Source organism: Tauraco erythrolophus, chromosome 22 (assembly GCF_009769465.1).
Source record: "Tauraco erythrolophus isolate bTauEry1 chromosome 22, bTauEry1.pri, whole genome shotgun sequence".
Lineage (NCBI taxonomy): Eukaryota > Metazoa > Chordata > Aves > Musophagiformes > Musophagidae > Tauraco > Tauraco erythrolophus.
In genome coordinates, this window is record NC_141486.1 from 8,851,120 (window position 1) to 8,869,660 (window position 18,541).

Consider the following 18,541-nt stretch of genomic DNA (forward strand, 5'->3'; position numbering starts at 1 on the left):
CAGCACAAAACCCACCCTGATTAGTGGGGGCATTGGATCCACATACACTCCACTGCAATTATCGCTGGCACTCAGCTTGATTTGGAAATCAAGTAACCTAATAGCCCTATTATTTAAACTTGTTGAGCAGACCAAAATTTGAGTCTGCAGTTTCCATCCACTGACAATCAGCTCGAGTGTTTTTAGCATTTGCACCACTCAGCAGTGTGTTTGGTTACAAAGGCTCCAGGCAGCAGGAGCTCACCCTCAGACACAACTTGATTGAAGAACTCGACGATTATCGGCCTCTCGAAAGCAGACGCAGTCGATAGCCAGGGCTGATTTTGTTGGGAAAGAGGAGCTGAAACTCTCTGGACTCCACTAAGAATGAAAAGTGACATTTAGGTGTATTTTGTAGAGATCTAGAGAAAACAGGCTCTGGAGTGTTTGGGCACAAAATTACTTCTGCCACAGTCTATTTCAACTGCAGATGGACCTGATTCTGTGAGGCACGGAGCTGGTGGGGGCAGGACAGCTTGCTCAGCACTGCAGAAGGCAGGTTTCCGAATGACCACTCTCTGATCTTTTGAACTAAAAGAAGGAAAAAGAAGGGAGACACTAACTGAGATGTAATTAAGTTTAAATTAATTCCTAAAGGGGCTTGAAGGCGAAAAATCAGAGGAGCTTTTTTGGTCCTGGCAGAGGAGCCGATTTGCAATTACTCCCATGACCAGTAGCATTAAAAAGATGACAGGATACGAAAAATGAGAACTTCTGTGCCTTTTAATATCCTCTGCTCTGTCTGGCTTAATGGCTTTTTCTTTTCAAGAAATGCTTCATCCTATGAATGTGTAACCAGCTTCAAGACGAGGATGGCACTGCACATCTGGAATAATGCTTCAAGACAGCTCTGTGGAGGTGGTGGGACTTGAAAAAGTTAATGAGAAACACAAGCTTGCAAAAAGTGGGTGGGAAAAAGGGTTAGAGATACAGCAAAGTGGTTTGCATCCAGATTGCAGGAACATTTAATGACTCAGTGTGCGCTGATTTTTGAGCTAGAGATGTTGTCAACTCCTTAATGATTTCTCCATCCATGGGTCCAGTAAGATAGGTTTAATGTACTTGAGACGTGAGTCATTATTCCAGCCCTTACAAGGCAGAGAAACCCAGGGGAAAAGATGAAATGGGTCCTTATTATGCCTGTGGATGACTAACCCCAGGAACTCTCTAACTGTGTCATCTCAAGGGTATCATTCAAAACCAGTACAGGAACCCTCCCAGGGCCACACCACGATGGTGGCTGGGCAGCCTGTGCCACAAAGCAAGGTTTATTTTTGGATCTGAGTCTCTCTTTTGAGGGCCATGATCTGTGCTCCCTTCGCCTGTCAGCATCCTAAGCTTCTTTCAGCCTGGGACCATCCTGGTTCCTTGGATACGAGCTCATTTCAAAGGCAGACAAGACTTCCCACAGCTATTGTCCTGTGGCTGTCTGCATATTTCAGCCCTTCACTAGCCCTGCTCCCAGCAAGCATCTGATCAGAAGCTCTGAACTTCATCTGAAAGCACACAAATTAAACTTTGAACTAAATAAAAAGACACACACACCCCCTCTCCAACCTTTACTGAAATACTCTCTAAAAACAAATCCTTATATATTCTAAACTCAAAAACATCTGGGTTTCCAAGCCTCAGGAAATTACAACTCCCATTCTGGAAATAAAATACATGTTTGTCCATATATCACATTAATTAAACCCCATAATATGGAAAAAGGCTGGTAAAATGCTTTCCTGATGGCTGGCAAATTTGCATAGCAATTTGTCATATCATCCATTGCAATTATTGTTATTATTAATAATAATAATAACAATAATAATTATTATTATATTTTCCTTTATGTCAGCTGCGTGTAGAAAGATAGTCTGTTGTTTGCTGATCAAGAGAGAAAAGCACATGGTCTCATAGTGGTCTGACTATTATTTATACGCCCTGTCTCACACTGGGGAATCCCAAAGCCTCGTAGACACGCTGACTTATTGCTTGTAGCACGTGATTTTAGCAAGGAAGAGATTTTAAATTGAACGATGACCCTGGTAATTCATAAAAATGAGCTATGACAGAATGAAGAAGTCAGTAGATCTGTCTACCAGTCTGCTCCTGGAAGGGCTGTGGTTATACCCCCCACCTTCTGTCTCAAGGACAACTGCTCATCTGCCTCTGTGAAGCACTGGATGGGAAAGCCCTCAGAGATGGAGTCTACTCAGGGCCACCACTCCTGCTCCTGAGCCGTGTCCCTGCAGCTCCCGGCCCGTGAGCGGGCGGGTGGGAAATGCCACATCAGAAACATTCCAGCTACCGGGCAAAACGATTTGAGGACTGGGAAAACTGCAGACTTCGGTTGTTCTTCGTGGGTTTTGCATTTTTTCCTAGTGAGGTATGGTGCACGGAAAACCATCGTACACTATGTGGTCAGCATTTTTACCATAAACAGAGCAGTTGCACATTGTTAAATTATTATTAGCTTAGCTACCGCGGGGAAGGTCGTCTTAGCCTTCTCCAACGACTAAAACAAACATCCTTTGGTAGCACAAGCTCTTGACTAGCCTTGTGTTAGCACGAACGCATGGCACTCCATCATGTGCACTGTCTCACATCTGTCCTCCCAGACACTGACCCTTCTCCCCCCACAGCCAGAGGGAAGAAGTCGGAGCAGGCATGCCTCGTCGGAGGAAATTATTTGCAAAGAGATGGGTTGAACTTGTGGATTCTGAGCAGAGTCCAAATTGTCTCAGACTTCAATGCACGCCTTCATTCCCCGCTTGTGTCAGCCCATCCTAAGTCGAAGAAGTCACTGCCAAAAGAAATCTGGACCCAAATTTTGAATTCCAAACTCTGAAGCTGGCAATATTTGTATTAAGAAAAAATTAGGGAAGTTTTTCATGGTCAGTTTTTTTTCTGCCTGGATACAGCTCATGCCACTCAGTGACGCCAACATCAATACCAATTTTGTGAAAGACTTTTATGGCATTTTTCTGTGCCTATGCCACAAGAAAAAGGCGTTACTTTATTAAGAATGAACTTTACGTATGGTCTGTAGAAAAAACACGTAGCAAATCCAACTTCTCATCCTCGTCCAAGGGGCATCCATCAAAACAAAGCTTGGACTGGAAGCAGCTGTGAGCCTCAGCCTGAACCTGGATTGACCATCCCTCTGTTAGGGGAGGAGAATTTCAGCCTCCAAAGTCCTGTGGAATGGAGACGGCCAAGAAACGTGGCAGTCTGCAGTGATCTCCCCGTCATGAAGATCTGCCACGGTGACAGCTGGTAGCAGTGTGTTCGGTCACCAGTCATTGCCACTGGATGGGAACGTGTCCCGTGTCCCAACACCAGCTCATTGACCCCTCCAGACCTCCTCAGCCCGTGCGAGGAGTTCAGGGCTTCGCCTCCCTCGGCAGCCCCGGCAGCCTTCGTTCTCCGCCATTAACAGCTCCGTTGTTGTCAGCCAAGTAACTGTACACTCCGTGTGCGAAATGCAGGAGTTCTTGTGACAGCTACCTCGTCTCACAAAGCAGGGGATGTTGAGCGAGACAAAACATCCCATTCCCTCTCGTCCCTTGTTAAAATAAATGTCATATACTCTGATCAGCCTGTGTGTACATGCACGCAGCCAGCGGGAGAAAATCAAACATCAAAAGGGGGAAAAAAACCCCTCTAAGAGGATATTGACATCAAGAGGAGTTCTGTGAATCGAGATGAAACGTAAAATGGAGTCACAATCTGGCTGATAGACGTTAAAGATGCCGTTAACCCTTGAGGAGTTCTGGTGCTGACATGAAAGGGAGGAGAGCTGTTAAGGCTCAGGGCTACTAGTTCTTACAGGGGGGCCTGGGCTGTGCTTTTCTCAGGAATTTGGAGGGAATTTGACACCCAAATTCCTTGGAAAGTTAGCCACGTGATGCTATAGTTTCCTTGGAAATTGCCACTTCTCTTTAATCACTGCTATAGATCTAACATGTTAACGGGGAGAAAACCAGTTTCCTTCATCATCCTCTTGCCATAATTTTTCCATTATTTCTTTCCTAGTGGAAAGAACTCTCTATTCCAGTGATGAGGCAAACAAGTATGACAGCAGAGAAAGGGAGCAAAGATGCAGAGTAAAATTTTCTGCCAGGAACTTTAGTTTGGGATGAGAAATAAAAAAAAAACCACTAGAAGAAGTTCCTGATGGAAAATTCCTAGCAGCTTTGATGTCACAACCTCTGACCTTTGGTCACTCCAGCCAAAAGGCTCCTGCAGACACCCTGACGTATTCCCAGCTGCGTGGTCTGGGCACTGACTCTGGATTAATCCACCCTTGCAGAAGCAAAGCTTAATTTGGGAAATCAGCCCTCAAATCCATTCTGGGGAGTCAGCAATCCCACTCCCACTGGCTTGGGCACCCCAAAGGAACACGATCCCCAACTGCAACCTGAAATGCATGATGTTCATATGCATCCTTAGAAAACTCAATTAATTATTTTCTTAACATCTTTTTTTTTTTTTTGGGGTTTACGTTACGAAATAATCAGTCATAAAGTTTGTTTTAAGAACCAGCTTTTCTTGCACATTTTTATCTGACAGAACAAAGGGATTTATTTCTGCAGTGAAGAAACAGCAAAATAACTTGTAAAGGCACACTGTAATTCCATCGATTTGAAGTTGTTTCTAGCTCTGCAGCAGCCCCAGATAACTTAAGAAGTTACAAGTTCAGAAAGGATTTTTATCTCGCTGCCTGGAAAAGCATCTCCTTGACTTTATCGGTTGAATCTCAACATGAGGTTGTTGTTTAAATAACAGGAAGCCAGAGCAGTCATCCCGGGTCCAAGTTTGGCCCAGGATTTGGGATGAAAGCCTGGCTGGCCGGCGGGGGACCCCTCTCCCCAGAAGAGATCCATCCCGTGGGCTTTTGTGCTGCAGATGAATCTGGGAGAGACTCACGAGATCTGTTGTTTTGTTGGGTCTGGACATCCCCACCGCTTCAGGGCACCTTGGACAAAGTGTCAAGCAGAATAACTCCATGCTGTGATTTCCCGGACCATGGCGGGGTGAGCAGGTCCTGTCCTGACACAGACAGACACATCCCCACCAGGACTCGGGTTGGACTCTCAGTTGCTCTGTCTGCTCAGCCGATGCCAGTTGTTAACCAGCACCACTTGCTTGGCCTGAGCTGACCCGGCCGGTACCTGGAACCAATGAAGCAAAGAGGCCACGAAGGCAAAGGACTTGTTATTTAACGTGTTTCAACCCCTGAGCAACTGACCCATCAGCAGGCCAGTGGTGTTGTGCATTCCGGGGGGGAAAGGCAGCTTGCACCATCACTCTGCGTGCCTTCGCTCGCAGCTCCCGGGGTGCCGGTGCCTGGGGCTCCCAGGGCTGTGACTGCAGGGACCTCTGGTCCCTGTGCTGCATGCATAGATGCCTTCAGGGTTTGCTGCTCCTTAACTTCATGTTTTGAGCTCACATTTCTTCTTCTGTTTTATAGAAACAGCCTTAATTATTCCCTATCGCAGCAGGGTTGGGGAAAAATTGATTACCTGCGGGTTTTCCTGCGTATGAGCTCAGGCAGAAAGCAATTCCCATCCGTGCAAGGCTGAAGTCCTGAGCCTTAGCAAGAATTACAGTTGGGTTTGCATTCAAACTTCACTAGAGACAGATCCTTTGGGACAAAACGTGCGTGCCCCCTGCCAGGGCGGGTGGGCAGGAGGCTGAAGGTGCTCAGCTCCAAGCAGGATGGAGCCAGGGGTGCCTTACCAGTCCAGCTCTGCCGTTCGGACCTGGGATCCCGGCCATGCAGTATATCACAACAGCGATGACACAGGACATATGGAACTTTTGGTGTGTTTCAACATACATTTTCAAAAAGCTGTTTAATACATTCCTTTGCACCCAGTAATGCGTTGGAAAGGAGCCAGGCTTGGGGATGTTTCTATAAACACATCATCTCTTGCTGCTTTTCCACCTCTTTTGCTGTGAGCTGAAGGATATGGTGTTTCCCTCTCTCGCTGTGGAAACCTCAGATGTTGCTTAAGATCTTGCTGGTCCATTAAAGCACAATCTTTCATTCTTACTCAACTTCCAAGTCAGTCTAGCCCCCGTCAGAAAACCTCACAGCCTGTGGCATTTCATATAGTCTGTGCCTTGAGGAGATGATTTCCTAGAAGCAGCCTTCTATTTCTCCAGCTATGAAAACACTCCCAGTACATCCTGTGTGTGGAGATGATTATATGCAGCACACACACACCCATTACATTGTTTTTTTTCTAGCTTTTTATTTGTTTGAATTGTTACTAGAGGTAGGTGACATTTTCTCACAAAGCTTTTTCAGCCAGCAAATGCAGGTTCAAAGATACCAGAGTGCTTTGAAAATGTGTATTGAACCTACTTGTTTCATCATTTAGGAGAAGATAAACATTCTAAGCTCTTTTGAAACAGAAAGTTGTTAGAAACAGGCTGTAGATTTATATTTCTACAGAACCAGTTGTTAGGAACAGGCCATAGATCTATATTTCTACAGAACCAGCAAACAAGTATATATGATACGTTGAAAATATCAAATCCGTTAGGCTGGGATTTGTACTTGAAAAGAACAAACATTTTAAAGCTTGGACTCCAACCTGGGTGCTGTGCTCAAACTCAGGCACGTGTATTCCAGTTGGGGAGGAGGAGGCATTCAAAACAAAGTTTGAGTGTTTTCCCACAATTTCTAAATTGCCAAAAAGCCAAATCAGCATTGCTTGTAACAGTCTAATATTCAAATCCACCCCTAATTGAGCCTGAAACTACCACAGTTGCTTTTTTCCCATAGAATTAAAACGCAGAGTTTAAATTTTACAGTGGGAGATGGTATGAAAAAGCTTTCCTGTACTGTGATGGGCAGGAATCAGCCTCTGTCCCAAGCAGCCCAGAGATCCCCAGAGCTTCTTGAAGACTGTGCTGAAATTAGGGATTCAGCAGTAAAACTGATAGAAAATTATTGGTTTTACAAAATAGTTTGCACCTGTAAAATGCAAATCTTTTCAAGAAGATATGTATTTTTGGGGAGTGAAATTCTGCCAGGGGGATGGTTCTGGGGTGCTAGGATATGCAGTGGAGATGGGAACCCTCCTAGACCACATACTGGGAGCATGGGTGAGAGCCCCAGTAAGTGCGTGATCCAGGTCTAACTCCCTTCTCAGAGGTCTCACAAGTTCCATCTGCCTCATTTTCTCCTCTTGGACATATCCAGCTTGGTCCAAAAAGAGACAAATTGGGTAAAGACCCTGGAGCTAAGGACGATCTGAGCTGAGTCACCATTCACTCTGGTGCCATCTCCCAAAGATGCGACGACGGGTCCCCTTCCCCCTGCGAGGCAGATCGAGAGCAAATGTCATGGTTGTGACTTTGCTGCTGTTGCATTTCTCACTCTCCCACCAGCCCAGTTCACCAGTTTTGCCTCATGGCAAAGAAATCTTTCTCATAGCCTTTGACTTACTTATTTGGTCAAGTTTTCCGAGTTTCTCTTTAATAATTTGGACTTGATTTTCCTACCAGTTTCTGGCTCTGATCCAGCTCATCATATCTGGAAAGAGCCTTTACTCAGTGAGTCTCCACTTTTTTCTTTTTTTTTTTTTTTTTTTTTTTGTGTTGATGTTCTCAGTCTCCAGGACAAATACTTTCAAAGCAAAGCAAAATAGAAGAGTTAATTGGAAGTTACAATGCAGAGTGCCCTCAGTGCACACGTAAATGACCATCACTGCTCTAAACTCTTGGTCAAATCACCCAGAGCGAGCAGCTCGTGTTGATGCTGCAGCTTTGCCTTCCTGCTCACGCAATGGGCTTTGATCACATCTGCAATCCTGACAACTTTCATCTACTAGCGATCACAGAGATTGTCCCATGAGCTAGTGCAAAGTCAATATAAAGGGAGAGGGTGACTTTGCTGACCCTAATTAAGAATTAATAATTAACACAAATTCTCCAGAATTAGTTTTTCTGCACTGTTCCACTGGGTCTGCTGCACCTGTAACCTATGAAGCATCCCTGAGGCTCAGGATTTACTGATGCTCTCCTAAAGGAGGGGATAAATGAGGGCAAGAGTAGAAGGGATTTTGGCTTCTTGGAAGAGGACGTGTGACAATTAATTCTCAAAGTGTAGATCATGGCATGACTCTGCCTGGACCTTTGCTTGTGTCCAGATCAGCTCCCCAACAGCTGTGCTGCAAGGATGTGGGAGAAGGCACATCCCATACTTCCTTGCTCTGCACCATCCGTAGGTATCTCAGGAGGGCATGGTGGCTATTTCTACCCACAACTACCCATTGCCAGGCACCAGAGAGGAGTGCAATAATTTTCCAGGTAGTCCAACAAGCAGAAAACTACACAAGCCCTGCTCGTCGCCCATTAGAATCTGTTTAATTTGAGTCAGAAGGAATGGACAATAACTTATGGTCACGTTTCTACTTTATTCTAAAATTTCGTTAACATCTTCACATCCAAGCAGAGACAAGCAGGTTCTGCTGTGCTTTACTCTCCTGTTGCAAGCATGAAACATTGCTTTTAATAGGTCTTCATCTTTTTCCGCAGAAATATGGACTGAACATGTGCAATGAGAGCAAAAGTCACGTGTCTGCATTCAGAGAGACATACCAATAAATGCAGTTTGCATTCGGAGCAGTCTGGAGTTAAATCTAGGGGCTGGATCAAGATATTTCCAATTTTATCCCAAATTCTCATTGGAGCTTGAGAGCTGTTTGATGATTGAAATAACAAGGAAAAAACAGCGTGCACCATTTCATCCAATTTCCAGAAAGCACTAGGCATGAGAACCGGACTCCCAGTTTAATTTATGTTGTGAGAATCCCTCACTGCATAGTGCTTCTGTTTCCAGATATTATTAACAGAGCTGGAGTGTCCTTCCATGTGTTCTGGTGGAAAGTAACTATAAATCAAGCATGCTTCTGGGATGATTGCAAAACCTCCATGAAACTTGACTCACAGTCTAAAAATGTGCTTCTGGAATGGTGATTGCATCATGTAGGTGCTGCAAAGCGAACAGAAATCAGAGAACCTCCTCTCCCTATCGACACTCCTTCCTGCAGCACATTGCCACACATTTCCTCCCCAAGATGTTGCAGGACACTGAGAGTGCATCTGCAGGAGCAAGCAGTGGTCCTCTCCATCTCTGCTTCCACTGTCGCTGTTCTTAGCAGCAAAAGAACCGCTGGAGCTGGGATCAAAGAGGATCGTTTCAGCTCCCGAGCTCTGTTTCTGCAGTGGAGGAGAAAAAAGAAAAGGGAAGGGAGAGGAGGAACATCTGGAGGCTGGTGCGTGGCAGCTTGGCCTTCACTTCCAGCAAACAGCATTCGGAGAGGAAATTGCCTTGTGGATAGGTGATAGGAGTGTTTGCTCAGGGGGAGCGGTGGGCCTGGACAGGGAGGAGGAATTCCTGAATGCCAAGTCAAACACAGGGAAAAAAATGTGGATTCTGCAAGAAAAACTATCCACTGGAGAGAGGCAGCCAACCGCTGGCGGGGTGCAGGATATGGGCACTCTGAGTGATGATCTGAGGTCCTGGCATGGAGCATGTCCTGGTGTCCCGGCATCCTGGCATCCCGGCATCCTGGCATCTCCGTGCGGCCCTTGGGCCCATGCATGGTTCAGTGTTGTGCTTGGGAATGTAGGCATGGGTGTTTTGTATGGCTGGCTATAGTCTTGCATGGTTTGTCCATTTTTGGAGCCATGCTGCAACATCTTCCAGCTTCTTTGTGATGTGGAACCACTAGTAAGGGGAAAAAAAAAAAGGAGAAAGGTCAAAAAAAAAAAAAAGGTGAAACAAAACAACACTATTTTCTGTGACCCTTCTCTGGCTTCTGCTTACAAAAAATCTTGGCATCCGTACCGGTCAGGTCTTTGATTGAACGACATTTTAATTTGAGATATATTAAACCAGCATGTTTTCCATGAACGACCTCAGCACAGAAAGGGAAGATGAGGCTCACAAGAACCTCTTCAGCTTCAGAGTCACAAGATGTGCCCCAGATGCCATCATGACATCTTTGATAGGCAGGCCAGTTGATTTAAGAGAGGGCAGGGGGATTCAGCTAATTGAAACCATTGTGTTATGATAACCAAATGTCCTACATCTTTTGCATCTCCCATAGATGGCAACGCGTACTGAAAAATAGAAATAATAATGCTATGTCCGTTTTCAGGGAGAGATCAAAGGATCTCCTGGAAAGAGGAGTCCAGTTGTCCCTTGAATGCATCTGGGCTGCAGACAGCCTCTGGAAAAGCCTATTTTGTTTGTTAATGAGGTAGCGGAATGCTGTCTGGATGCTTTGAAAAGTGCAAGGGCTGGTTGAGGAAGGTAAAGGGAGCTGTGGGACCTCAAGGTGGCTTTTGTGGCCAGCCATGCCCAGGCCATCTAACCATCTCCTGCCTTCCTATTGCAATGGGTTCCTCTGACCACGCTGTGCTTTTCAGCAAGAGATATAGCTGGTGCTGTGGTACCCATAACACTGGCAGTGCTCTGTAACGAGAGAGAGCTGGCAACCGGGGAGATGCAGTGTAGCAAACAGAAGGAAATATTCAGTGGTATTGGGAGACCAAAGCTCCTTGTAATTCCTGGGCGAGCAGCATTCTCCAGACAAACTGCTGTCATTGGAGAATTAAGCCCCAGGAGCCAATGCACTCCTTGAAAGCATCTTGAAAGAAATAAATTTCTTCACCCAGACTGTGGCCTCTGCAGCAGCTCTGCCCCCACTTGCTTTCAGCTTGAATTTGGACAGCAGTCGGTGGATGCAGCGAGGCTTTCTCCGCAGTGAAGGAGATGCTGTCCGGGTGAATCAGAATCATCCCAGCCCTGCAAAAAAAAAAAAAAAAAAAAAAAAAAAAAGACATGTCCTTCTTGGGATTGCCCCGACACGTTCCTCTGCAGAACATCTGCTCTTGCACACCCAGCTGCTGCTGCTGCTCCTGCCACTCACCTTCCCTGCTCCCGAACGGCTCGGCACGGCCAGGAGCCACTTATGCAAGGGCTTTGGGCTCTTTTACCAGGGAAATATCTCCTTTATTTATCATTATCGCTGTTTCTGCAGTAAGGGAAATGGCAGTGCCCAAGAATCTGAAGGATCCTGGTTGTGCCCCCGAAGGGGCGGACCCCGTTTCTCCTCCCGAAAAGGCCAACGGCCGCCGGCATAACAGCAAACGCAGCTCAGGCAGCCCGAGTCCTCTTCCTCTCCTGTAACCACGGGGCCAGCCCTTTCCTCATCATGGGATAAATCCTGTCACAGGGTACATTAAAAATAACACGTACATAATTAGTGTAAATTAGAAACAGAACACGGCGGGGAAAGGAGAGATTCGTTCCTCTGGTGCAATCCGGCCCGGCGCTGGATGCCTCCGAGGATGTCTCTGTCCCTTGCTCATGAAGGTATTTCTGAGGAAAAAGGGGTGGATTTTGCTGATTTTGGAAGGCATCTGATTGCACCAGATGGTAAATATATATTTTTTCATTCTCCTGGGAGGATGCCCTGTGAATCACCTAACAGGGCTTTATTGCTTTCTTCTGCGTCCCCTGGCAAATTTCTGAGTGCAAAAACTCTGTTTTGTTTGCATTTATAATGAGGCATTTGGAAACATCTGCCAACAGCTCAGCTTACCAACCAGACAGAAAGCCCACTTTCATTTATGAGTATTTTAAATAGCAATTAAAATTACAAACTGTCTTCTCCTCATACTTCCAAGAGCAGGAATACATGGCATGACCTCTGGAAATCCAGAATAACTGAAAGCAGAGCTCGCTCCTATGTTTTGTCAAGCAGTATTCTGAATACAGAACATAACAACGAAAAAAAAACTTTATTAAATGCATAACACTGAGTGGATAGTTTTGCTAAACATTTATGAGATATTGGAAAATTCAACTCCAGCCCTCATGTTTCATCAGCTGCAGCTAAATGCTTCAGTACAGATGGACAGAGCCCAGATGGCAACCTCGCCTGTGGAATTTGTCTCTGCTCTGGACCATATGCTGCTCAGAAGTAAAAAGGATGCAGATCTTGCTTTGAAGCTGGGTCCGCGGTGCTCTGCGGGCGGACGGGTGCCACATGGAGACTCAGACCTTCTCATCTGCATGTGACCGACCTGCGAACTGAGTCCTGGTGACACGGCAGGGACGTGGTGCTGGGGATCCCACCAGTGCGTGTTCATGGAGACACGTTCTACCAGGGAGTGAGCGGCGTCCCAGGGAACCGCGGACATTCGCATTGGGACTTTGTGATGTCCTTACTGGGAGAATGAATAAGACAGATGTGGGTGTCACCAGGGCAAGGCATGCTTTTAGGATGGAGTTAGCAGAGCAAGAATGGTTTAGTAGTTTGGGCAGGGAGTTTTTCTTTCTGGAGAACGTGACAGCTGTGCTAGCACCTTCAGCAGCAGTCTTTGTACATCTGCAGCTGAGTTTTGCCTCCTCCCTGAAATGCTGCTGCTCTGTATGTAGAAATCAGCCTTCTTTATGCCTTCCACATTCCCATGACATATTCAGTTGAAGGTGCCAAGCTTTGGATGAGTAACATTCCCCAACTGTACATCAGTTTTATCAACACCTGGTCAGCCAACCAGTAGAATCAGTGTCAGAGGAGGATGAATAGGGCTCCTGGACACACACCTCATTGCTAAGACTTAGTTTTCATCCTCAAGTCCGCTGCGTCTGGCTTGGCACATGGTGGCAAAGTGGGGACAAGGCTGCCTTAGTTCAGCACAGAGGGACACTTTTAATGAGCCCCTCACTGAGTGCCCAGATCAGAGAAAGGATTTGGGGATAAGAAGATTCAAGTGGATGCTTGACAGAGACACAAATGGCCGTTGGAGGAATAAAGAGATTTAATCAAGCTGTGTTTGCTCAGCAAGGCATCACAACTGATACCTCCCTCCTGGGCACAGGGTGCAGCTCATGGCAAACTCCAGGAGAGCTTCTCCATCAGCACCATGTTCACCGCACTGCCGTCCTTGCAAAGGGGAGCGCAGCACAGCTGGGTGACCTCCATCCTGCCCTGCACCACGACTCCCCTGGCCGCAGCTCCCTTCCCCGAGCAGGGACTAGAGGAGACCTTCAGAGCGTCCTGTGCAATGATTATGTTTCAGAGACATATGTTTTTAAAGGTAGCAGATGTTAGAGAATGCCGTTTGCCAATTCTCTCTGGTTTAACCACTGCTCTGGGAGCTTTTCCCTTATTTATTACCTTTGAAAGCAGGAGCATGAGCTCAGCCTTCATGGAGATGCCATTTACCGATCCCCTTTTTCATCCTTCCCTCGCACTACATGACTTTCTCCCCTTCCCAACCCCATGGCATCACCATGGGCACTTGGATCTGGGCAGTGAGGGCAGGGCTGGATCCTTCCCTACCCGTTTTCACCCTCCTGCTCCCGACTCCATCCATCTCACACTTTGGCATGGTTCTAATGGAGGAGTACAGAGGCACTTCCACTGCACACGCAGCTCTGTGTATCTTTTCCTTCATTTGTTTTTCCTAGATATACACACGTTTATCCGCAGCCATTTCTACAGTTAGAGATGTTAATTTGGCATCATACGTGGAAAGTTTTAGACATCTGATCAGAATCAGTACAAACTTCTGGGAGCTGCTTGCCAGCTGAAGGAGAAAGAAAAGCCCAATATTAAAAAGAAGCCTTTCCTTAATAAACATGAGTACTGCAAACATAAACACTTTAAAACACTATCAACTGTATTTAGAAAGTTCTGGTGAATCAATAAAGCGTGAAGGTGAAAGAGTCAAGCTGAAACAATCAAAATCTTTGTGTTTTTTTCTTCGAATACCCTGAGAGATCTGGGCTTTAAAACCCAACCTCTCAGTCTGCATGTCTGATTTTCTACATGCAACTTACTGTGTTTGCTTTGGGCCTGACCCAACATCCTTTAAAGTCATTGCGATGGACCGGAGCGGTGCTTCCCCCCCAGCATCTGTCGCTGCAGACACTGCCCGAGCTGCGGGTCGCTCAGCCCTCGCTGTAGAAGGTGCCTCCAGGAGGGGTCAAGTGCCAGTGTCACTCTGTGAAATGCCACCAGCTGAGGGCTTGGCAGCTCCTGTTCAATGGTTCCTGCCATAGAGGAGTCCAGCACGGAGAAGATGAAAGCCTCTGAGCTGGTCCTTCCTCCACACCTTCTTCAGGTTTGTCTTAGATCAGGCACCTAAAAAGTGGGGCCAGAAGCGGAGTCTCACATCTGATCCCACTCCACCCTTGCTCACACTGATTTTAGAAGTTAACAGAGGCAGAAATCCTGGATTCAGGTGGCTCACTCTCCTCCTTCAGAGAGCTTGGTGACCCTCTGAGTTCTTTATTTTTTTTTCTCTCTCTTTTTTTTCCTAAGACACTCATGGCATGTCTAGAACTGCATGTGCAAAGCTTAGAGGAAGGCTTGCTGGTAAAAGACCATGATTTTTGCAGGGGAGATTTCAGTGTCTCACCCATCAGCAGGACGACTTTCTGGATTCCAGCAGCTGAACATGCAAAAAACCAGCACAGTGCTCTCCAAATCCCAGCAAACGCTCCAGGGACAGTCAGAGCCCGATGCCCCCTGCATCGGCTGCTGCCATCACGGAGCCCATCCCTGGCCCCCACCCACTGGCACCCCCCCCAGTGCCTGAGCCCTCCCTCCAGGGCACACGTGTCAAAAAGCTGCCTTCATTTTCCTGACATGCTTTTCCTGCTCCCAGGGCTGAATTAACACTAAATGAGACCCAGATTCCTCTGTAATTAACGGCCTCTGCTACGCATCAGTCTGTCCTTCTCTATCCCAAGGGAACTTGCCTGTTGCTTCTCCTTCTCCTCCTCCGACCCCAACGCCCCCAGCTCCCTCCTCCTCTTTACATCTCCTTGTCCTGTTCCCCTGGGATCCAGCTTCATGTTCTCCCTTCCACTGTCAACAAGGGATGTGAGCACGGAGGGCTGACGGGTTCTGTTCTTTGAACCGAGGACGGAGCACATGTTTTTCATGAATGAGAAAGCAATTTGAAGCCATATAAATAAAAATAGCAACAACAACCAAATCTAACAGAACAACCCGGAAAAAGATGCTTGGGAATGGTCAGAAATACTTGTTTTCTCTTTTCCCATGCAAGTTTTATTTCTTTCCAGCCTTTCCATCTTCCACTCTCTCCAGCTACCAAAGCTTGAGAAATACCTAGAAAAGGTTAGCCCATGGTGGCCCAAAAAGAAGTGAAAAACCTCTCCAGAAAGCTAATTTGCAAAAGTGTGCTTCTATATGCCTGCATTTCTGCAGTTTGTGGTAGGACTAGGGTTTGTCTCCTCCACTTCAGCTCCAGGATACATGTTCCTGGCTCCCATGGAGGCACCACTGGATGGCCCACATCAAACAGCGTGCCAGAAACTTGACCTTCTCACAAACTTCAGAGCTATTTTCTAGTCTGCGCCCAGCTCCTCGCAGGCAGGACTGTCTGGCCAGTGGATTCTGGCCCTTTTGCACGGAAAATGAGATGTGTCAGCCTGCATGGCTGGTTGGCTTGCCAGCTGTGTCCCTAACAGCACTTCACAGCCTTTCCTCGTGCTCCTGCTTTCCTTGTTCAACAAGTTGCCTTTGCTCATATTCACTTCTCACAGGGATCTGTAACGAGGGGACCTGCGAGATCATCCTTGGTGGCCCTGGGCCAGCTGGCTGACCCCCAGCTTTCCTACTGCAGCAAGCAGCACGCTCCTCAACACAACAGACCTTAATGTACAACTTTCTTCTCCTCCTCCTTCTCTTCCTCCTCCTCCTCCTCCTTCTTCTTCTTCTTCTTTGTCTTCTTCATCTTTGTCTTCGTCTTCTTCTTCTTCATCTTCTTCATCTTCATCTTCATCTTCCCAGGACTGCTCAACCTCAACATTTTACTTACATCTTTCCTTATTTCTCCGATTTTCAGTGCAGGGTACACGATGATCCTTACCCTCCCCTGACAGCAACTGGTTCTTGCTTAGCTGGCGAAGGTCCAATTTGCAACACTCCTGACTCAAATCAATATTATCTACCCCAGCCTGAGGCAGTTCATGCTGATATTAATAACGAGGCATCAAGTTCCATCACTAAGGGTCTGCCTTAAGCTCACTGCTCAGGACTGTAATCGGATTTCATCACAACCTCTGCTTCATTCCCTGGGTCACCAGCGTTTGCAGGTGCTCCCAGACCTCATCTGGCAAACCTCACCATGCAGTCCCTTCCTCCCTGAGTGCCTGTAAGGTCAGGGACATTTCCCAGAGCTCTTCTATTTCTTCCGCACCTACTGCATCAAACGGAGATCTCTGGCTAAGCAGTTTTCCCAGTTACCCTATTAATGAGCCTTTTAATTAGTATCCTTTTTTGCTAAGTAATTGCTACAGCGTCAGATCCACTTGGGAGATGCAAATGAACTGGAAGGAGGATGTTGCAAGGTAGCGAAGGAGCTGAATGCTGCTATTAATATCTTCTGACAGGCTGCCTTAGGAGGAGCAGGAACAGCCCTGGACAGGCACGTACCTGCTGGGGATGGTTTCCCTTCGCCACCACCCACCTGCCGAGCAGCCCGTCTGCCTGCAACGCCGGCGGCTCCCCGGCAGCTCCCCGCTCCCCCCCTTGCCCATGGCCACTGGCTGGTGCTAAATTCGCTCCACTGACCTGGAAAGACATTGCACACGAGTGGAGTCGAGGATGCGTTGTACCTGCACGAACCATCGCTGTAGGCAGAGGCCAGGTTGAGCCGTAGAAATGAGAAACCTCTGCAGAGGGGATGCTTTTTGCAGCGGAAAGAGGTTTAACGTTCGTAATCACGCAGCTGGTCCAGGCTCCGCTTTAACTTCGCCTTTCCTCAGGACAGCATGAATATGGATATTGCAGATGTCACTGCTCTTCACTGCACTTTTGTGGGGGGAAATTTGGGCACGCGAGTGTGCAGGCATGCCCCAGGCAGCATGCTAAATCCCAGTCCTCACCAGGATATCATCTCATTTACTGCTTCTTTACAGGTCTAACTGTACCAGCCCTGAACAACCACACTGCTCACGTGCTGAGCTGCCTCTTGCCCTTGAGCCAAGCGACTTTTGCTTGCAACGAGCTGCTTAGCACTGCTGGTTTAGGGCTCAGTAGGTCCAAAGCATGGTGGCTGTTGTCCTGCCAAACTAGGAAAGCAGCAGCCTGTCACTTCTGGGAAATGGCTGAACAAAACTTAGCCAAAGCTGCTTTTTGTCTGAAAAAGGAGAATATGCCCAAAGGGGCTGCTTCGGGGAAGAACAGTCCTTGCGTTGAACAGGAGGGAGATGTTAGACCTCAGGCAGCAGATACTCAGCAAAGATGCTCAAGCATGTAAGCGGGATGAGGCTGTGGTCAAACGAGCATTGGGATCTTGGCACATAGTACTGGTCTCTGCAGATGCTCAGCAGAGATTTTACACCCTTCGAAGTCCACAAAACAAAATGCACCTCCACCAAAAGGGACAGCAAGAAAAGCCTGATGGATTTAATTCTGTCCAGGCTCTCTCCCTTCCCAAGTTTGCCCGGGTATTTCGTGTGCACCATTGGATCATTGCAGTTTTGCTATTGCTTCCTTCCAGGGCCCAGCCCCACTCCCCATGTGTACTCCTGGGCTGGCGAAAGGCCGTGTCCGAAGCCCAGCAGTGCTCGGAGGTGCAGCCATCCCTGCTCTGGGATGCTGGGCTCTGGGACAGGAGGGATGCCCAGGCAGTGGCTGGGCTCACTGGGGACGAGCACCCTGGCAGGCCCCAGACTGCAAGGAAAAGCAGAAAGAAGGATCTGAAATCCCCCTGGGGAGTCAGGGCTGGCAGCGCTGCGGCAGGTAAAGATCTATTTGGGAAATTTCCAGCTTAGCTGAATTCTGCTGATGCACAATAAATGGGGACCTTTGTAGCAGCACTGTTCAAAGCTCCCAGCTTTAAGGGCACATTTCCCCCAGCACCATGACCAATGTTTCCTTTGTCAATACAGCGGGTTCCCCATGAACCCACATCTCACCCCTCTCCCCAAGGCAGCATCCGTGCAGCCATCAGCTCTGCTGCTGTTGCTGCCTTTTATCCTCCGCATCCCGGAGCAGAGCTCACAAGTGATGCTTTGTACTGGAGCTAGAAAAAAAAGAAAAGGCGTGTGCTCTAATACACGAAAGAAAAAAAACCCCTCATCTTGCCCCTTGTGTTTTTCCTGGAAATGTCACTGCCCTTAATGCATCAAATAATTAGAATCACTTCTCCCCTTTTGTTTGCCTTGGCCCTGGCAGCTCACGTTGAACAGGCCAATATAAACCTGCGTGCACCGCAGGAATTTTGGGCACAGCCTATTGTGCAGTGCTGGGCTCAGGGGAGGAATGACTTGGAAAAGCCATCGCCCCAGCTCTGCTTTGTGGGTCCGAGCAGCTACGAGTGCAGCCGGTCACCGCGCTGCCGAGGAGCTGGGAAGCCACTGGGCAGTGTCCTCCTCCATCACAAGACTTGGTTGCAGATGGAGTATTCACTCCCAGGGACTTGCCTCTAAGAAAACCCTCAT